Source organism: Jaculus jaculus, chromosome X (genome assembly GCF_020740685.1).
Source record: "Jaculus jaculus isolate mJacJac1 chromosome X, mJacJac1.mat.Y.cur, whole genome shotgun sequence".
NCBI lineage: Eukaryota > Metazoa > Chordata > Mammalia > Rodentia > Dipodidae > Jaculus > Jaculus jaculus.
In genome coordinates this window covers 118,965,337-118,988,931 of record NC_059125.1, presented here as the reverse complement: position 1 = coordinate 118,988,931, position 23,595 = coordinate 118,965,337, and positions in this window count along the sequence as shown.

The following is a 23,595-nucleotide window of genomic DNA, read 5'->3' as shown; positions in this document are numbered from 1 at the left end:
AATTATTATCAGCATGTCCCAAACTCTGAAATATGATCATGAGGCCAAATGTAAGAATCTATGGATACCATAGTTTCTTAGAGTTTGGAGAGTTTCATTCCAGGCCCTTCTAGCTATCAGGGTTTCCATTGAGAAGTCTGAAATAATTCTGATGGGGTTTCCTTTGAAAGTGGTGTGCTGTTTTTCCCTAGCTGCTTTTAGGATTTTCTCTTTGGTGTCAATGTTTAGAGTCTTAATGATAATATGTCTTGGGGAGTTTATCCTTTGGTCTAGTCTGTTAGGAGTTCTGTTTGCTTCTTGTATCTTGATGGGCCTTTCTTTTAAGAGATGGGGGAAGTTTTCTTCAATTATTGTGTCAAATAAGTTCTCCATGACTTTGGTCTGAAATTCTTCTCCTTCTGGTATTCCAATGATTCTGATATTAGGACATTTAAGTGTATCCCACAATTCCCTCATGTTCTGTTCACAGGAACTTTTGAAATTACTGAAATTTTTGCACTCTTGAACTGCTTCTTCCATCCTGTCTTCCAGATCAGAGTTTCTATCTTCTACTTTGCTGACTATTCTTGAGAGCCTCTAGTGAGTTTTGGACTTGTTCAATTAAGTTTGCATTTTCTACTACTTTCCTATGTATCACTTCCATTGCTCTGTCCTGCTCCCTTTTCACCTCATTTTCTGATTTTCTTGATGATTCTTGGAAATCATCCTTGCATTTCCTTATGTTTTCATTTAGTGTGGCCAGCTGATTTTTAAGGTCCTCTTTTTTTTCACTCTCCCTCAACTCTCTTAGCTCTCTTTGAATTCCTTCCAGTGTCTTATCATATTGCTCTAGCTTAGTGATGGTAGCATCCACACGATTATCTGTCCTTTGTAGATTTCCTGCAAGTTCTAGCAATAGGTTGGTCAGGGTTGCATTGCTCCTAGCTTCCACTTGATGTTCTGATCCTAAACACTCTTCTATGTTTTGGTTAGATGTAATCCTTATTGGACTGTGTGATCTGTCTGGATTATCTTGCATTTTATTTTTCATGTTATTTCTTTTGTGCTGTGGTCTACCCATGTCAGTGAACTTACCCAATCACAGAACAAAAAAAAAAAATTGACACATAGTCTCACTCATCTACAACACCTAACCTGAATCTACCCAAGATACCTTACATACCCAGCAAGCACCTCATAGACTAGATAATAGGATGGATGGGGAGGGCATGGAGGGCATTGAAGGGTGGAAAACAGTAATCTAGACCCAAACAGCAATGGTACCATAAAATTCTACTTCGTAAAAGACAGACCAAATGGCTGAACCTTCACTAGACCCTTACAGGAAACACCTGAACCACAAGACACTGGAGAGGGTAGGATCAAGACTAACCTAAATCTTCTACATCTTCCCTCCCTCCCTCTCCCCTCTCCCTTCTCTCTCTCCTCTCTGACTCTTATATATTAGTTATGTTTTTCCTCAATTTCTTAGTGGGCACTGACCTGTAACCCCCACTTCCAGCTTGGGGCTATCATCCACAATGAGCTTTTGATCAGAGAAACCTACAAGGTTTCCCAAAACAATGACAGACTTCTGTCAGGGTACTTGATGACCCACCAAAGGCCAGTGGTAAGACCCTATTGCTGAAGACTCCATATGCAGCTGACACGTAAAATAGAATGGCATGGCTGGAAGCCAGGAGAGAGTCAGTCCCCAGATAGTCAGCGTGTCTAGTGCCAGAAGGTGCTACATGGGTGACTGGGGGAAATGACCAATATCTGTCCAAGCAACTCATTGTCTAACCTAATTAACAACAAATAACCTGATGTGATGCCCACACAAGTGCAATAGTGGCACACAGCCATCAAGTTATCATTATTTGCAGATGACATGATTCTATACATAAAGGACCCTAAAGACTATACTAGCAATCTGTTAGAGCTGATCAAAACCTACAGCAATGTAGCAGGATACAAAATAAATACACAGAAATCAGTAGCCTTCATATATGCTAACAACAAACACACAGAGGATGAAATCAGAGAATCACTCCCATTCACAATTGCATCAAAAAAAAAAAAAGTACCTTGGAATAAACCTAACCAAGGAAGTAAAGCATCTCTACAATGAGAACTTTAAAACACTCAAGAGAGAAATTGCAGAAGACACTAGAAAGTGGAGAAACATCCCTTGTTCCTGGATTGGAAGAATCAATATTGTGAAAATGGCAATCTTACCTAAAGCAATCTACACATTTAATGCAATCCCTATCAAAATTCCAAAGGCTTTCTTCATGGAAATAGAAAAAACAATCCAAAAATTCATTTGGAATCACAAAAAACCTCGAATAACTAAAATAATACTGAGCAACAAAAGAGGCTGATGGTATCACCATACCTGATTTTAACCTATACTACAGAGCCATAGTAACAAAAACAGCATGGTACTGGCACAAAAACAGACATGTAGATCGGTGGAACAGAATAGAGGACCCAGATGTAAGCCCATGTAGCTATAGCCACCTGATATTCGATAAAAATGCCAAAAATACTAATTGGAGAAGAGACAGCCTCTTCAGCAAATGGTGTTTTGAAAACTGGATGTATATCTGCAGAAGGATGAAAATAGATTCTTCTCTCTCACCATGCACAAGAATTAAGTCCAAATGGATTAAAGACCTTAACATCAGACCGCAAACACTGAAACTGCTAGAGAAAAAAGTAGGGGAAACCCTTCAACATATTGGTCTTGGCAAAGACTTTCTGAATACAACCCCAATTGCTCAGGCAATAAAACCACAGATTAACCACTGGGACCTAATGAAATTACAAAGATTTTGCACCGCAAAGGACACAGTGAAAAAAGCAAAGAGGCAACCTACAGAATGGGAAAAAATCTTTGCCAGCTATATATCTGATAGAGGATTAATATCTAGGATATACAAAGAACTCAAAAAGTTAAATAATAAGGAATCAAACAAGCCAATCAAAAAATGGGCTATGGAGCTAAATAGAGAGTTCTCAAAGGAAGAAATACGAATGGCATATAAGCATCTAAAAAAATGTTCTACGTCACTAGTCATCAGGGAAATGCAGATGAAAACTACATTGAGATTCCATCTCACTCCTGTCAGATTGGCCACCATCATGAAAACAAATGATCATAAATGTTGGCGGGGATGTAGAAAAAAAGGAACCCTTCTGCACTGCTGGTGGGAATGCAATCTGGTCCAGCCATTGTGGAAAACAGTGTGGAGGTTCCTAAAACAGCTAGAGATTGATCTCCCATATGACCCAGCTATAGCACTCCTAGGCATATATCCAAAGGACTCATCACATTTCCTTAGAAGTACGTGCTCAGCCATGTTTATTGCTGCTCAATTTATAATAGCTGGGAAATGGAACCAGCCTAGATGTCCATCAACAGATGAGTGGATAATGAAGATGTGGCACATTTATATAATGGAGTTCTACTCAGCGGTAAAGAAAAATGAAGTTATGAAATTTGCAGAAGAATGGATGGACCTGGAAAGTATTATACTAAGTGAGGTAACCCAGACCCAGAAAGCCAAGTGCCACATGTTCTCTCTCATATGTGGATCCTAGCTACAGATGACTGGGCTTCTGCGTGAGAATGAAAATACTTAGTAGCAGAGGCCAGCAAGTTAAAAAGGAGACATAAAGGGTAGAGAAAGGAAGAGGGGAGGATACTTAATAGGTTGATATTGTATATATGTAATTACAATGATTGTAATGGGGAGGTAATATGATGGAGAATGGAATTTCAAATGGGAAAGTGTGGGGGTGGAGAGGGAGGGAATTACCATGGGATATATTTTATAATCATGGAAAATGTTAATAAAAATTAAAAAAACAACAACAACAACAACAAAAAAAGTAAATGTTATCTCAATTTTCCGGGTGCTAACTTACTCTCAGTTGGAGAATCTGCTTCTCTTTTTCAAATAGATGCAGATCCTAAGGAGAGAGCTGCCCCAACATACCTCAAAAGGGGCCCGACTGAAACTAAGGACAATTGGCGAAACAAGCAAGGGTGATGTTTTCCTGATGAATCAGATGCCAGCACAAAGGGGAAGGAGACCAACACAGAGAAAAATCAACTCCTACCAAATCAGAGAGCCAGAGCCTCAGAGGCCCCCAACACCTCAGCACTGAAGCAGACCAAAAATGAACCCAACATGGCTTAGGGAAATTTTGTGGAAGAGGGAGCAGAAAGAATGTCAGAGTCACATGTTGGGTCATGATATGCAGAGACATTTATCATACCAATAACTGTGGGCTAATTCCACAATGCACAACCCATTTACATCAACAAGGAGTGTCCATAGGGAGGGGGTAGATCATGGATGAGCCTAAGCAATGGTACCAAACTGCCTGTATTTGCTGAAAAGAAAACTAATAAATTAAATTTAAAAAAAGAAAGTACTATTCACAATAAAAAAAAGAATCTATGGATAGAAAAAGGAGACACTAAGATAAGCTAAAGATACAGAGAATCATTCTATGAAGCTATAGCTAAAAGCGTCTCAAATCCGATGAAAGAAATGCATATATAATACAAGCATTTAGAACTGCAATTACATATGAGAAAATAAAATAACCGTGTCCACAGTATATTATAGCCATGTTGTCAAAAATCAAAAACAAAGAAATAATATTAAAAGCTGTAATGGAAAACTGCCAACTTACCTACAAAGGAAAACACAGCAGAATAATCAGAGGTCTAAGCAACTCTCAAGACCTAGAAAGCATGGGATTACATATTTCAAGTTCTGAAAGTAAATGACCACCAATCATGATTGCTTCATAAGGCGAAGCTATCTTTTCAACTTCACAGAAAAATAAGAATATTCTAACATAAGCACAAAAAAAGAAGTTCATAAAAACCGAGCCCTGCAGAAGGTCATTAAATACTGTGCACAGAGGAGGAATACAGTCTCAATCATGTAAACACAAGAATGAACACATTTCATGAAAACAATACACAAACAAAGGAGAGTTAGTAAGAAATACATTAATCCCACAATAATGAACAATCAAACTCATAATAGTAATATGAGAGAGAAAAATGAAAAATAAAGAAATAATACAATCAAGTAGGAAGACAAACAGCAAGGAGTAAGTGCAATATCTCAATAATAACCACAAATGGAAATGGCCTCAATTCACCAACAAAGGTCTACACACTGGCTTAGTAGATTATAAAACTAGATCCAACTATCTGTTGTCTCTAAGTAACTCAAGTCAGTGATGAAGATACCACAGTCTGTAGGTCAATGATGGAAAATTAATCAATCAAGTGATTGGAAAAAAATAGCTGGCATAGCTATTTTATATTGCCTAGCCCTAACTCTTGTATAGTAATGTGACAAATCCTTAACTATTCACTGTAATTTACTATAAACTTTAGCTTTTAACTTACAGATTTCAATCTATCCTTCTCCTACACTTATTCTTGATGTCTTGAATGCCCACTGGGGTGTCTCTCTAGCTCTCTGACTTCTGTGTTAAGATCTCTACCTTGAGTTATTGTGATGCTTGTCTCACCTTACCTGAAACTTGGCAAGGTCATCATCTATATTGTATCACTACTTCACTTTCAACATCCCCCTCAGAATCTTGATTTAAAGCATCTTCTTCTTAAGCCCTCTCTTTAGCCTTTATAGTTTCTTTTTCTTCAGTTTTGCAGCTCTAACTCAAAAAACTAAGTATTTTGGGATCTCGCATCCTTTGATTCCTTGATTTGTTTGCCTGTTAATGAACCCTCCTGATCACGCTTAGATCACATGGTCTACTACCAGAGATTTATAAAATACCAAACCACTTTTACTCTGTGTCTATCATGCACACATTGAGATCCTTAACTCTAGTTTGGCACCCCACCAACTTAGATTCTACACATAAATGACAAAGCCTTTCTGGACAAAGTAAACCTAGACTAACTGGATTATCATTAAATTTAAACCTATAAATCACAAAGGAGCTATTAGCAATGTCCTAACTTACTTCAGAAGTCAGATGGTACTCTTAGTTTCCCAGACAATTATTTTCACTTACTTCCCTAAGAAGCCTCCAACAGTAATGTTACTCATCAGCCTGAGCTGATTACCTCATTTTAGTAGGAAAATAGAAGCAATCAGAATGAAACTATTTCCTTTCCCACCAACAAATCTACCAACCCACTTCTGACATCTTACAATAAATGGACTGTCCATGGTTTCTTCTAAGGTCAATCTTCTGCATGTATACTCCCTTCCTCCCTCATATTCTCAACTAATTTGCTCCAGAAATGAGCAATTATTTCTCTTGAAAAACCAAATTTAACTGAGGGATCATTACTATCATCATTCACACATGCTGTAATTTGTTCCATGTTAAAACTTTCCAACATTTACTTGGCATCCGCCTCCACTCTCTACCCCATTTCTCTGCATTATTTTATTAAAATTCCTAAAAATAAGCATTTTTCAATGTCTCTATCTACTATCCTTTTAAAATTTAAATTTGAATCATATTCTCACAGTCACCCTTTAGTTTTTCTTTTAAAAAGGTTTTTATATATTAATAATTTAAAATGATTTTATAAGATATACATATACAGATGATAAAATGGTTAGCACATTTAAAATATCCATCACCTCATATAGCTAGTCATTTTTCTCTTCTAAAGATAAGAGATGCTATTCTCTTCTCTGTTTAGTAAAAATCTTAAATACAATATACTTTTATTAACTGCAAAGGTCATGTTGGTTATTGGCTCTTTGAAGTTACTCATTTTACTTATCTGCTACTTTGTATCCTTTCACCTGTATCTCCACATTATCTGTCCCTAAGCAACTTTGCTCTGTATTATACCCACAGGAGATAAAACTACCTCCTCTCTACCCCAGGTGAAGTTATCATTCCCATTTTTAAATTTTATAATATTTTATTTCTTTCTTTATTTGAGAGAGAGATAGAGAAGGAATGGGCATGACAGGGCCTCTAGCCACTGTAAATGAACTCCAGACTTGTGTGCTATCTTGTGCATCTTCATTCCCATTTTTTAAAACAACTCCTCTTAACACCATCAAGATCATAATCTCATTTAACCCAATGGTCAAATCTAATTTCCTCATTCAATTTGACTCTTAATCACATTGGAACAATTAATCTTTTGGTGTCAATTTATGTCCTCTATGGAACAGATGCCAAGATAAACTTAGAGGATGATTGGGCACAATGCTTGTGAATGCTAAAGGAGAGAACATGAGAGAAAGTAGGGAAAGTCTAAACCAACAATAAAGGTCAAAATCTGGTTGAAGGGATTAGGAAGGGAAGGGGTATGATGTGTGAAGTAAATCAGAGGAATCCTTGAGCTATAGGTACACATTTTAGGACTCCCACATCTTACCACAGAAATTCTACTGTGTTCAGTCATTGGCAAAAGCTTTAGGGAAGTGTAGCATCAACACAAACAGCACGGTATATAAAGAAATGTGGAAACTGGACTTATAGGTCGATTATTAAACTTCCATGAGAGATCTGAGTAGAGCATTTAAATGGCCACATGCATTCTTTATATTGAAATACTTTATTTTGTATCTGAAACATTACAAAGTTGTTTATCTTCTTAATATTTCTGGTTGAATCTTCTTCCTCTATAAACTCTAATGATTGAAGTATTTCCAGGGCTTAACATTCCACCATCTTTTTTATATATAAATGCATATTACTTAGGGAAATTATTTCTTCCTAGTGATGATACCCAGACTAATGCTATAGCTTATAACTCCAAAATTTGAAAGTCTAAAGTACTTTAAGTGAAACATAGCTGAACTAGAATATTTCATATCTTACTGTCTCACATGCTACAAAAATTCTTTTCCTATAATTTTACCTAATTGTATAAAAGATAAGACAAAAATCAACTAGTGCTTTATGCCAAAAGACTCAAGCACACCTAATTTTCTCCTGACTCTCCCCAAGCAACATATGTCCTCCAGCAAGGCTCCACCTCCCAAAGGCTCCATCATCTAGGGATCAAGTATCATGCTTAATCAGAAACACTTGAGGCTATGGAGAACATTTTACATTCAAACCCCCACAATCTGTAAACTCATTCATTGAACATCTTGTATGTTCTGGTATACAAGTGCTAGAAATACTGAGTTCTAGGCAATGTAGATATAGTTTGAACAAAATGGATAGAATCACATCCCTATGAAACTTGGCTTTTAATGGAACAATACAACAATAAGTTTATAATTTTCCATATTGTGGTAAATGAGATAGGAAAATGTAAACAAGAATGGACTATTAAAAATCACTGAGGAGTATTTTGTATTTTCATTTAAGGTAATGTGAGAAGAGAATTGAGAACAAGTATTTGAGTGAGGCTGGAAAGAGGTGAAGATGATGATTGTGAGTCTAGAGAACTACAGCACAAGGCAGAGAACTATTGATACAAAAGGCTCAAAGTATGAGTTCTCCTGGTGTGTTCAAGGAGGCACTGATAGCTATTCTGTTAGACAGCTTTTTATTATTATAATAATCTACTGAGATAAAGCAACTTAAAACAAGGAGAATCTTGACTCACTTTTGTATATTCTCATCCATAATTTGGCAGACCTGTTGCTTTTAGGCATCTAGTAAAAGACCATTCATTATGGCATGATTAGTTGGCAATAGAAATTATTCACTTCATGTGGGACCTGGAAAAGAGGCAACATGAGTTTGGAGTCTTACTATCCCCAATTACTTAAAGTCTCACACTAGGACCTACAATTTAAAGGTTCCACCGCCTCTTAGTAGCATCAGTCTATAGACTAATCTATTAATAGATGGGCCTCTGCATGATATTCCTGAACCAAAATATAGTATCTATTTATTGCTGTATAATGATCTCTAAACCAATTGGCTTAAGAAAAAAAAATCTCATAGTTCTTATAGGTTAACAGTCTAGTTATGACTGTGAAAGAGAGGAAAGATTTCAAGAGCCACAAAATGGTTAGAAATATTCTGAAGCACACACAGTCCCTCTGCTACCCCCTAGATACTGAATGAGGCCTTCATGACCCCACAGTGATTACTATAACCTAACTGAGGAGGGCCCCCAGAATAACAGAAGCTAGGATGAGGGGATAAAATAGTATAACATATATATATGTGTGTGTGTGTGTGTGTGTGTGTGTGTGTGTGTGTGTGTGTATTGTTTGGCTACCTGTATCTCCTAATGTTAATAAGTATAACATATGGTAAGGTTACAAGAAAATTATTATCAGGGCTTCAGACATCTCAACATTCAACTTAGGGAGGATTCTTTTCTTAGCTCACTCAAATAACTGCTGGTAGGATTCAGTTTACACAGGTTGAATTGAGCTGTGGGGCAACTCATTTTTAGGTTGTGATGAGGTGGGGTACAATGAAGTAGGAGGAAAATCAAGAAGAAAATTCCTGAGACAATCAATAGCATATTTTTCAAGTCATGTATTGCTTGTGGCTCAGAAAGAGTGGTAATATGTGAAAATAGAAGTATAAAGCTAGCACAGGTAAACTGATTTCAGCTCAGCTTCCTTAGCAGAAATTGAAAATTTGATCTCTAGTCAGAACATGAATGAAAGAAGAAATAATATGTTGAAGTACACATACACACAAAGAAAGACAAACCCTCTAAATATACTTTCCATTTTGCCAGGAGCCTCATCAATCTGTATTTCATTATTTGTAAGCCAATTCCCATATCAGTGTCCTCCACTAAATTTTTGAAGGTGGTGGAAATTTGAATATATATATTTTGCACAGCCTCAGGTGTTTTTGATTAGTCTTCCTTCTTAGTATCCAGCTGGTAGAGCTTTTTGAGAAGTGGAAGCAGATCTTGGAGTTAATGATTATAGCTTTCTGTGTGTTCAGAGCCAGCTTGCACTTGCTGGTCTGTCTCTGCTACAGATGTGTGTTTGTGTGATCCAGTTGTTTTTCTCCATCATGATGAAAACTTTCCTGGAAAGTGTAAGTCAGAAATAAACTCTTTCCTCTCATAAGATACTCCTGTTCAGGTGCTTTGTCCAAGCAATGAGAAACTAACCACTACAGAGGTATTTGACTATTTGATTGTTGGAGTGATTTAAGATATTTCATATGTCTAAAGTTAACTGTAAATTACTTTCTCATTGCTGCAACAAAATATTTAACCAAAAGCAGCTTAAGGAAGGGATTAGTTTATTTTGAATTACAGTTTTGAGTGGAAGTATATTCATGACTTTGAAAACATAGCAGAAGCACATGGCTAGAGTCATATCTTCACATCAGCAGGGAAGAAATAGAACAAGCAACTTTGTGCTGTAACACCTCAAAGCCTACCCCAGTGACACACTTTCATCAGCAAAGCTCCACCTCCCAAAGCTTCCACAGGCTTCGCGAAAATGTAGCACCACATGTGGATTGAGTATTCTAAAACATGAGGCTATGGGGACCATTTTATATTCAAACAACCACAGTAAACAATTCAGTTCAATTTAACAAAAAGAAACACAGATAATCAATTTCAATAAATCTTTTAACCATAGAATTTGCCTAATAACTATGCATTGACATTTTCTTACCCTATAGAGAACATTCAATAATATTACTGCTATCTGCTATTTATATAGCATTTTCCTACAGCATATCATTTAAATCCTATAACCAATGACACACTTTTACTATTATTATAATCATTTTGTGGACAAGGAAAGTTAAGTTCATAGAGCTTAAGCATCTCGTTTAATTTCATCTGGTCAGAAAAAGGCAGAGATAGATTTCAGTTCCAGTTTGTGGTTAATATTCAATCCTAGGTATATCATTTATGATGGTCTCAATATAAGAACAAATTCAGAGAAGATACAGGCAAATACACTAATATGTGTTATATAGATAAAAGAGTTATTTGCAAATGTGATATTAAGTATAATATTTGCTATAAACTACATTGAATGCAACATTGCTATTTGCAGCTATATGAATCCATACTTTTCCAAACTGATATTTCTTAGAGGAGGATTGGATGCTACTAACCCTTGAAACAACATTATACCTGTGTATTAAGTGAAACTCTTGTTGTCAGCCACATCCAACACTCAGATCTAAAGTACCTATTTAACATTCATAGGGAGACATCAGATATATGTACAGAGTCAGATTCTGTCATCTTAGACTCATGTAGCCAAAGGCCAAAGATATTACCTTCCTTAAAGCCATACCTCTTTTTGCCTCATTTCATTTTATTCTGAAAGGTGTTATGTAGCCATGATGACTTGATTAGTGTCCATTCCACCATCTTCCATTTTCCCAGACTTCAGGAAGTTCTTGAGGGGGGAGATATAAATCATTACATAGATAGGTTGATATTGCCACTAACAGTTCCTTTCTGTAATAATTCAAAATTTAATACCATAGCTCATTATAAAATAAATCCTAAATGTCATTGTCACACTCAGATTATTACATGTAGAGCTAGTATAAACTTATTTTCTTTTTTAATATTTTTATTTTTTATTTATTATTTGACAGAGAAAGAGAGAGAGAGGGAGAATGTGCACCCCAGGGTCTCTAGCCACTGCAAATGAACTCCAGATGCATGCGCCCCCTTGTACATCTGGCTACCGTGGGTCCTGGGGAATCAAACCTGGGTCCTTTGGCTTTGCAGGTAAATGCCCTAATCATTAAGCCTTCCCTCCAGCCCAGCTTATTTTCTTTCTAATGACATAACAATTACTAGGATTCTCAAATTTATTCTCTCCTCTGCTTTGGCATAAAACCAAGTATCAACTGATGACAGTATAGAGCTCACATTATTTTATTTTTGTTTTAGGCTTATATTTTATAATTTGTTCACAGATTAATATGTAGGTTGTTATCTATCAGCATCAGGATTGTGGGGAAATTGAGTTATGAATTAACGGTAGAATTGTTAAATATAAACTAATAGTAAAGTATGTAGCTGTGTATTTTAAATCTTTCTGGCATTTGTTTCAAATGAATTTTTCTGTGGGATTCAATGTAACAAACAGATAAATATGGAGCTGCTTACGTAGGTGGTAAAACAATAAAGTAGCAACTATTGTGTTCATAGGATGTAATAATTTCAATATGACAATTTACTTGAATGAGCGACATATGATCCACAAAAATACTAATTGTCATCTTCTTAATTCATTGCCTTATCCTTGATACCAACACAAGTGCTGAACACATATTTAGTGCCCATGAAATATTTGTTAAATAAATAAAGTGAAATGAAAACATAAAAAGATGAAGCTGCTATTACTGAAAAGCTCTCAGAATAGAAACTCTCTGACCTATGGTCCCTGATTTTCCCTTTTGCTAAACAGTATCTTTAGAATAACTCAGTAGAACTCTGGAGACCTTTTGTAGTTTGAAAACCACAAGAAAATAATATTATTATAAGGGCCTATAGTCTTTAAGATAGGGTTCAAATACTTATGGTTAAGAATGAAGCTTGAGGAAGGAATAGTGGAAGCATTCTGCAACAGATACTCTGTAATGATTAAGGTAAATGTGGGTATGGCTAGGAATCAGACCCATATGGAAAATTAAATCATTACTTCCTGGAACAGGCTAAGAAAGGAGTTACAATGTTAGTAGGTGTGATTGATCCAGACTACTAGGAGGGAATTGGACTGCTCCTCCACAATTAAGATAAGAAAGAGTATGTTTGGAGTACAAGAGATCCTTTAGGGTATCTCTTAGTGTTACCACGCCCTATTATCAAAGTCAATGGACAACTGCAACAACCCAATCCAGGTAGTGTGAAAAATGGCCCAGATCCTTCAAGAGTGAAGGTGTGGGTCACCACTCTAGGTAAAGAACCAAGACCTGCTGGGGTACTTGCTGAAAGTGGAGGAAATATAGAATGGGTAGTAGAAGAAGATAGTTGCAAATATCAGCTAAGGCCATGTGACCAGTTACAGAAATGAGGACTATAATTGCCATGTTTCTGTTCTATCTTGATACAGAGTATTTGCATATATCTATACCAATATTAAGATTATATAACTAGCTAACTATTGTTGAATTTATAAATTTATATTATAATTTATTAATTTATATTAGACCTATTATATTAGAGGCTAAGCATTCCTCAAGGAACCTTGTGCTGTGTTGGGGAAAAATTTGGCATTTCCTTTTGTACGTAGGATAGTTGTACCATGTTAGAATTATGAGCTTGTTACTGTTTTCCTTTGGAAATTAAGTATAATGTAAGGAGATAAGGTTGGTGTCAAGTTGACAAGGGGTAGACTTGTGATAGTTAAGGTGTTGTCAACTTGATCTGTTTAGTAATCCACAGAAATCCCTTTTGGATAGGTCCCTGAGGTTGCTTCCAGGAAGGATTAACTGAAGGAAGAAGTCCTTCCTGCAGAGGGGCAGCCTCTGTCAGATAGGAACCTTATATAAGGAAGCTCTGGGTAAAAAGAGCCTCTTCTTTCCACTTGGATAGTGGAGCTGCTTTCTGCCTTCCACTGTGGATTGAAGACCAGCATGGACTGAATTCCAGCATCAACTGGAGATCCATGTGGATCAAAAACCAGCAGCTCCTCAGGAAGCCTCCAGGCTTTCAGTGCTGGATTGGGACTGCTGAGGCATCTGACCATGTGGACTGAGTAGCTACTGAGTTCCTTGATTCTCAGGCCTGCAACTGGTATTGGACTACCAAAAACTAATCCAATAAATTCCCTTTTTAATGTAATTCATTCTATCAGTTCTGTTCCTATAGAAAACCCTGACTAATACAAGAATAAACCTGATGTTTATGAAACTCAAATGTAAAATGGTTCCTGTTGAACATCCAAGACCTTTACTGTTTAAAGGGGAAAAAAATCTTCTTTGGAATTAAAGTATTTCTTGTGAGGTACCAGACAAGATAGGGTTAAGTAAATTAAGTATGCTGAGTAAAGTGTAATGTGTGAAAGGAACCATCTGGCCTTGAGGATTACATTGTCTTTTTACAAGTACCCTGTGGGTAAGAGAAGGTAAATCAAGTGCATGGTTTGGATACCTCCACTCCTACCTCTTTTTCAATTAGAGAAACTCATATTTATCAGAAAATCAAATAAGTTTTATGCTAGATGTTAAGAGAAGACAGTGATTCAAGATGCAAGGGCAACCATTTCAAATGATAGAGCATTTCCTAGGTCTCCAAATAAAAAATGAAGAAATTTCAAAAAGGTCATTGGCTTTTGTAGAGGGGGTATGAATTAAAGGTAGTGTTGACTTTATAGCCTTGAGCTAGAGTTCTTGGGGCAGTGGGCCAAGTGCTAGTAATGGGATGCTCTGAATGCATTAATCAGTAACCATAGATAGGTAGGATAAAGAAATCAGGAATAGAGGATGAGCTCTCCTTGTTTTGTGACATCCTAGTCTCTGTGAGAAGTGATGGTCTTTGCTTTCCCTTATTTATATGAAAAAGGATGTTAAATATTAAGAAGTTTCAAAAAAGTGTTAATGAAAGGAAAAAAAAAATCATGGTAGAATACCATATAGCTTCAAGAGAAGACTAGGGAAAGTTGTAAAAGACTATTGGCTTGAAACTCAAATAGGTGAGAGATCAAACAAGGTTTTAAATATGATCTAAACTATGTATTTTACTGCAAGCCACAGCGGAAGATGGCTGTCGCTATGGACATTAACAAGGTAGTAATAAAAGACTGGGACTGTGAGAAAAGATAGAGAAAAATAGATTCTTGAACAAGAGTAGCTCAATGGAAAGTAGGGGCAGAGATTAAGGATTTAGGTTAACCTCTCTGAGACATGCTGTCATTGTCTGTCTAGTGACTGCACTATGAAACATTACTTTTAAAACCTTTTTCTTAGATGTGATCATGTCTTCAGCAAGAATATTCCTTGGAAAAATATGGCAGGATTTAAGCAACATATTAGGAGACTTACAGTTGACTTCCCAGGTACCAAAATGCTACCTTTCCACTGATATCTCTATCAAATGAAAATTATCCTACAGTTTTGATATAATGGTTGCTGTGGTACTCCAAAGAGATGCTACATTTTAAAGTAAAATGGAAAAAAATTCTAGCAGAGTGATAGTCCTTTGCTGGATCCTGACACACGTACTATATTCCTGATGTTTTACCAAGAGTGGTCTGCTGTGAATTTGCAAGCTCCAAGATGAGCTGATTCAACCTATTTGAGGGCAAGATATGGGAATTGGATCACCCAAAATATATTTATCCACAAGCTTCAGTTGTTCCATATAGTGAATCAGATACATATGTAGCATCTAAAATACAAAACAGCTTATTTAATCCAAAGTGAATGAAAATAAACTGGCTGCTATTAGGCAACTCTCTAATTTCTTTGTTTCCTAAAACTATTCACATACCTTTGACTCTTAATTTTCATTTATTTATTTTTTTCTGAGTAGAAAGGTCAAGGTGATGGTTTTATTTTTTAGTTTTCTGCTTACAGTGGATTTAAGGTTTATTTATTACAGCTTGTGTGAGTATAGATAGCATACCAGTTACACCTCATTTTCATATTAGCTATTTTGAAGGAGAAACTGAGGCAATGACATTATAAATATCTATCCTTTAATAATAATTTCACCTGAAGTTTTGGGAACTATCTTTGGGAATGCACTAGATAGCACTAGGGAACAGGGCATCTAAATCAAACCAAGTACTAAATAATAAAACATTGACCTCTGGATGGCTAGGATTGATCTCACAATAGAGGGGAAGAGCAAAAACTGCCATTATAATAAAGGTGATTTAGGGATAGAAGCCTGACCTTTCTTCATCCTGCAAAAGTTACATTATTAAAAACCCAGTAAATTATGGCTGTACTGAGGTGAAATATTGATATTATGTGCTGTGGTGATTTTTCTTTTCCTCCAGAGAAAATTTTTGGTCTTTATAGTTGCTTCTCTGTGAAGTCTTATAGACACACCAAGATACAATGCAGATATAAGAAACACTAAGTGACCAAACACGAGCAGATTTAACGCAATATTTCTAGAAAAATTAAATAAAAACTCCCAAAGTCCATTTTACCTTGACGCTGTCCCTATAAACATGATTAAGCCTTCCCTAAAAAGGTCATATGTTGAGAACTAGAGGAGATGCAAGAGGCTAGGCTACAGTTTTGAAGAAATATTTTGTCAGATTAATCAGTCAACAATTATTTACAAATGCCTTTGTATTCTCAGTATTTGTGAAAAATATGGTACTAAAATTGTCACAATATATTCCTTATTTTTTACCCTTTGAAAGAAAGGCATAATGCAAACATTAATTTTGCCTCTATGCCACTGAATCAAATGATATATAGGGATCAACAATTCAGTCAAATTGGATTTTTGGCATGTATTAAAACTATCTCTATTCCTTTTCTACTCATTGCCTTTAGCTAGTTGAATTTAGCTTGCCAGTATTCTGAATTCAGACGGGCTGATTTGTGCATGTAAACATAGCCTCTGGTATTTGAAAAAAAAATACCCCTTAACAAAATATCTCAAGCTACTCAACTTCAATTGAATTGCTTGAGTCACTCTCAACAAGCCAAATTGCCAAATTGGAAATAGAAAAAAAAAAAACTTGCCTTGGTTCATTGAAGTCAAGGATTGAACTCCCAGACAATATCAACCCTACTAAAATATGAGGCTAGATAAAACACAGTGTGAGAGGATCACTTCAAGGACTGATCAAGTGTCAGAAGGCACTCTTTATTGCTATTGAGATTTTAAGACAGAACAGAAGCCAAATAGTCTGGTAGTTATCTTGAAGTAGGTGTGACTTCAGGGTCATAGATAAATAAAGATGATTACCATCTGTATACACAGATAAGATATAGTCCCTCAAGTCAGAAAATTCCCATTATGTCCTTAGGACAGGATTTTAGTATAGGTCAATAAATATGAAGAAAAGAGAGCTTTTGGAGCTTGTGCTCTGAGGCAGAAGGAAAGGGGCATGGCTGCATTTAATTGTGCTCTTTCCGTTGTATTTGGATTTTTGCATTTAGTTCATCATAATTTGTTTCTCAAGCAAGCTTTAGATCTCCCTTCATAACTAATTCTTCAATCTACTTATTCGAGTAATGTTTCAGTGTTTAATGATCCTACTATAGGAGTGTCCTGTGAGATAATATCAATGAAGTTAAAAGGAGGACATCATAAATCACAAGCTTTGTTAATGGGACTTTTTCCCCTTAAATGTTAACCTTAAGATTCTAATTAATGGATATTTAGTCAGTCAGCTAGGTAGGTAGCCGTTCCTTGCTTACTCAGCCCACAGAATGACCTAGCTTAGTGCTTCTGCAGCCCAATAGCACATCAGGTTAATATCAGACTAACATTCATGCTTGCCTGCTTCTCTTTTCTTTTCCACAGTGAAATAAACAGGGGGTGTAAGAAGTAAAAACACAGGATAGAGAGAAAAGAGTTAAAGAAAATAATATCAGAATTTGCTTATTGTCATGAGCAAGGTTGGAGTTGATAGATAAGATAGGATACTTGGAGTGTGGCGATTTATGTGAGCTTGACAACGAGTTTGTGAAAAAACATACATAGCTTGTTACCTTGAAACCCTGGGTCTCTAAAATATAATGTTAAAATGTGACAAAATGCCTTCAACATGAAATTTTCAACTCAGGTCATGTCTACTACTACAGGAAATCCCAGGGGGTGTTAGCCTACTTATCACTGGCCTTCTTTAATACTGGGAGTATTAAAGTGAGGAAGTAATTATTGTGGTTTTTTTGGTATGTATTAAAACTATCTCTATTCCTTTTCTACTCATCGCCTTCAGCTAGTTGAATTTAGCTTGCCAGTATTCCAGTATTTGTACAAGTTGTCAGGTGATCTGAAAGAGTTATATACAGTGAGCGATCTGGGAGATTAAAATACTAAGAAAGGTACAGTTTTTGCTACAATTAGCTTATAGTGCAACAGGCAAAGGTATCCATGTAAAACAGAGAAAAAAATCCACAAGAATAATTTGCTAAGACTCTTAAAGATCCTTATAAAGACTCTTAATTCAACCTACATTTTGATGCTTATCTATTCCTAAGTAATGCTAATCAAGAAGTTGCCAACTCTTTTTGAATACCCATAGCAATAAATAATAAATTCTGGCAGTTTCCCAATAGATTTTTCAGAATGCTGATTTAAGAAGCCCAAACATATTTTTGTAGGTCTCAAATTTGCTTTCTTGGAGTAACCACAGAGACCACAAAGGAAGAGTATGCTCCCTCCTTCAGAATGACACTAAAAATAACAGCTAATTGTTATGGAATTTTCTGATCTTATTTTGCAATGGATGTCTCTCTTTCCTCTACAGTTATCTTATAAAACAATATGTAATTAGCACAAAATGTGTGACATAGTCACTAGCATACATGTTGAGAAGAAAGACAAATTGGATTGGGATATATAGAAGAAGAATGTCTGACTGTCAGTCTCAAATACATAAATAAAAATTAAAAATTAAAAAAAAACTATATTTAAAAACAAGAAAAAGAAAGTGGTGGAACCAGAATTGCTTATTTGTTTACTTTTATCTTATCCATTTCTCCTATTACAGAGTACACTTCATGAAGGCTCCTTTGTCATATTTATTATTGTCTTTCAAAAACTTAAAATTGTGTCTGGGCAGTAACAGCACAATAAAATAGCATGATTTACAAGCTATATCCCAAGGAAGTTCCTTGTTTGATCTATGTTACAAGAGGACAAACCATAAATTAAAAACGATAAACCTAAAAAAAAAAAAATTCGCTAGGATGACCCCTACTAAACCCAGGGAGAATCTTGTAGAGTCTTTTGCTAATGGATAATATTAATCTTCTTGATTAGTTTATGTCCTTTAAAGGGTCAATAGATATCTATAAGCACCATCACAATCGTTGTCCAGTGTATATATGGTATCTAAGATGATTTTGAAGTAAATTCACAGAATAGCTCAATGTGTCTGCTGTAATCCCACTCTGTCCCATTTTTGCTATTGTCAATTATTTTTGAATGAAAAAGATACAAATAATTTCCATTCTCCACATGGGGCTGCCTCCCACTGATATCAGACTAATTGCTGTATTTACCTAGATAGCCTCTGCTGCTGCAGTTATAAAGACTATTAGTGCTTACTGGGAATTCATTCTGAGTAATATATTAGGCAAAATTCTACCTCTTGGTTCATTTAGGAGCACCCTCCCCTTTGTTGTGGATAATTAATATCATTTGGCCACTTGCCAAACATTCTAAGCTGGCCAGTAAAGAGGCAGAAAGGACAATTAATTTATACTTGTGGTAGGACTTCTGGATAAGACTTGTTGAGTCTTGTGCAGTGCATGTGTTTGGACAATGATTAATTAAGGGAATAGAAAATATATCCATTGGAACAACCTCCTCTAGCATCTTCAATGTTTTATAGTTTTGGGAGCAGTGGATAATTTGATTTTGTGCCCCTCCTATCACAAATGAGCTTTCCAAAGCTAGGGTTCATTCTGTGATAACTAGAGGGATTCTTCAGTTTTCATCAACAAAGACTGAAATGTTCATGTAAATGAAGTTTGTAGACATATTTGATCCTTCGGAAGATATATATCCGGGAGATAATGAATGAGATGACAGTTCATAGAAGATGTAGACTGAGTTTAAAATGAGGTTGATTTGCATAAAAGTGGGCCTATTGGTTACATTGTTTCTCTGGAATATAAAAGAAATATTTTTAGCCATTACTTTATTATAGACAATAGAAATGAACCATGGGAAATGGTATTGACTCAATTTCTTGGTCTTTTGGTTGATTTCATTATATGATCAAAACATGTTCAGAAAAGATTATAGTACATGTATTGAATTCTTTCCCATTTGTTCTCTGGGCACCATTTCTGTAATTCATGCCTTTCTTCTCTTCTCAATTTCTGAAATGTCTTCAGTCACCCTTGAAATTCCCTACCCACTCACACATACCTTACGGCTATGCTCCCAACCAAAACCTTTCCAAGCTTTCCTTTCCATTTTCTGTTATAAAAGGACCTCTTTCAGATCACCTGACAACTTGTGCAAACTAATCTATGTCAATGCTGATATACAAAGTGTTTTCCTTACATAGAATTTCCATTTTACTACCTGTCACTCATTGCTTTATCCCAGGAGAATAACTCTTATGTGGGATTTCAATAACTCTGGCAAGTCAGAAATCAGGAATCTCTTTAGTTGGAGGGGCTATCCTGATACCTAATTACACCACAGAGTTTAGGCTGCTATAGGCCATGGTTATAAAAGAAATCAAGCCATAGCTTATAAATAATATCTATGGAGATAATATGACAGGATTTCCTTAAAAGTCATCAGAAAAAGAATCAGGAAATAAGTGATAGTTCAATTTTCATGTCAACTTGATTGGGACATGAAGTGACCAGATCTTTAGTCAAAGTTAGTATGTGTGTGTATGTCTGAGAAGGTGTTTTCAGATCATATTAACGCTTGAGTGGGTAGACTGAATTAATCAGATTACCCTCTCTAATACAGGACAGCCTCATCCAATCAGTTGGCGATGTGAATCAAACAAAAAGGCTGGGTAAGAAGTTACATCTCCTGCCTGTGATCTGAAATATTGCTTCATTCTGGCTTTTGGACTCAAACTGAAACATTGATTCATTTCTCCATCTTAAGACTGTCAGTTTTTAGACTGAATTTACACTGTTGATTATTCTGATTCTCAGGCCTTCAACTTCTTTCAGGAACTGCCATGTTCTCCAGCTGGCTAACTCTAAGCCTTGGTACTGTTTTCATCTCTCTATTTGTTTCTTTATTTCTCTTATTATTTATGTGTGAACAGAAAAGCTTGAATACACAGAATTAGTTCTTTTATCAATGAATGAAAGAATTCAATAAAATGTTTACCTGCTATACTTAACTTTCATTAAACTGAATGATCAATTTCTGCAAATAATAATTGATTCAGTCAAATAGTGACCTTGTGTTATACACCAACAGAGAAATTCAGGCAGCGGAGTCACTTTAATCAAAACACTATTCATCCTAGTACTTACTAAATAAAACTTTCCTCAGTCAAGACAGACCAAAGCAAAGAAGTAGTTTGAATGGTCTGTAATATGAAAGCTATGATATGAGCTCTATGAACTAGTAATATTATGTGGCATAATAAAATTTAAAGGAAACACAGATCAACATTGTGCCAACATGACCAAATCAAAGTTTTTTTTTTTTTTTTTTTTTTTGACCATGGAGGCCCAAGTTTCATCAATGCCTAGGTAGTTTTACTCTACTTCTCAATTTTATTATTTTTTCAATTTTGACTCATTATTTGGGATGGATTATCCAGCAGCCATTTTCATAGCTTCATGACAAAACTCATTTAAATGGGCTATACTTTCCAACTTCCATTTAACCAGGGACAATAGACAGGTATAAAGGAGTCTCTGAATCTGTAAATTGGTCAAAAGAAGCGATTCCATGATTGAACGAAATGTTGTAACAAATGTGATCTGGTACCTTCAGCTGTCCATTCTGGAAAAAAGACTCTGCTTAATAGAATGTATTCAAAAAGGTGGAATTACATGTCAGGTTGCTTTCTTGGTCATCAGTTACTGATAGTATAAAACCAAATATTCAAAGCAACATATCAGAAAAATTAATAAAAGAGAGAAATGGTTACAACTTCTTACCTGATCTCAAAAGATTTTATTCATAAGAAAAGAATCCCATTTCCTGAAGCAACATTAATTCAATTCATGTTATATTCCTTTGAGGATTACAGTATAAATTCTTTTCCCATTGCCTGGCTTCTGTTCTGAATAAATTTCAGAGACCCTTTCGCTCAAAGACAAGCAAATTAAGATTTTTGCTTTCTCTTTCAAAAGCTAACCATGTCACTACAGTCCAGAATAGTATGAGAATACAAGTTGAATACTGTAGGGAAGCTATAAAAACAAAAAAGCAAAATAAAACAAAAGCCCAAACCAACTTTTTTTTTAAAGGGTGTTAAGTAGGGTTAAAAAGCTAGTTGGAGCATAATATAGGGGAAAACAATTCAGTTGCAAGACATACAGATTCAGTCCTGCCATTTTCTATGTTGAGAATTTCCATTGCTCACGGCTACACCCAGGGTAACGCTTTTCTATTCTCTTTTATTTTGTTCAATTGTGTATTATACTACAGTGGTGTGTTTGTCAAACTGTAGTCATAGGCTGTAAGTGAGTTGCGAAATAAATTTAGCAAGAAAAGATGAATTTTATTTTTTTTCTTTTCTTTTCCAGTGAAATAGAATAGAGTAGAAAATATTAGGGTACATTGCTCACTATTATGGCAGTATTACTTTATGAAACTCGTGAGTTATGTGATAATAGTCTCTCTCCTCTCTCTCTCTATTTTTGTGTGCGTATGTGCATGCACAAATAGAGATATTATTGATCTATTTGCTATTTATAATTTTTCATGTGTCACATGCACGTATTTTTAAATATTTTTATTTGTTTATTTATTTATAACACAGAGAGCAAAAGTGGGAAGAGTGAATATGGGCATGGTAGGGCCTCCTGCCATTGAACATGAATTTCAGATACATGTGCCACTTTGTGGATCTGGCTTTACATGGATACTGGAGTATTGAACACAGGGTCATCAGACTTTGCATGCAAGAGCCTTTAACTGCTGAGGCATCACTCTAGCCCAACACGTATGTTTATATTAGGTGAAAATGTCAACTGTATATTTGTTGAAGGTTGTGGTCAGAAAGATTTGAATGACATTAATGTTCTAGTGAGTATATAATTTATAGTCACAAAGATCTGGATATAAGGATCATATTTAAGGCTGGAAATGGCAGAGATGGATGGAGTGGACCTCCTAGGTAGGGCAAGGAATTATTTCTCTGCCATCTTCAAATTTGCCAGCCATTGTTAATAATCAACAGAAATTTCTGAAGCTGTTGTTATAATTGTAAAGTTATGAACTTATAGATGTATTTACTTCTTTATTACCTGATCCTACAACATAGTTCCTAATGCACAGTAGGTATGCTATAATTATTTTTTTTTAGTAGAAATATCTAAGATTGTTTTCATCTTTTGTGTAAACATGATTTTGGATCATCTGGTACTACTTTCATCACAAAGTCCTAGTCATTTCTATGTGACTCTCTAGAAGGTTTCTCTTATTTTGACTTTTGTCATTTAAAAAAAAATTACACAATATTTTTCTTTAATTTGGCTATGTTAGTTTCAGTTATTTGTATCCTAATGAATAATTTGAATCTTAATTTGGTCTCACCTTTCTTACCTAGCTTTAGTGATGCTGGGGAAGAAAATGCAATGCTAATACCAACAAAGAAACCTAATCATCTGACACAAAAAATATCTGTATTAAAACAACTATAATCAAATGTTCCTCATATCATTATCTCAACTTCATGCAACTATTTTAAGCCAAACAAAATCAAGGAGATGTACTGCAAAAATTATATGAATTATGAATCAATTGATTTGTGTCAGTCCACTTGGGCTTCTATAACAATAATATAACAATAACACCATAAACCAAGTGACTTATTAAAAACAGAGATGCAGGGCTGGAGAGATGGATTATCT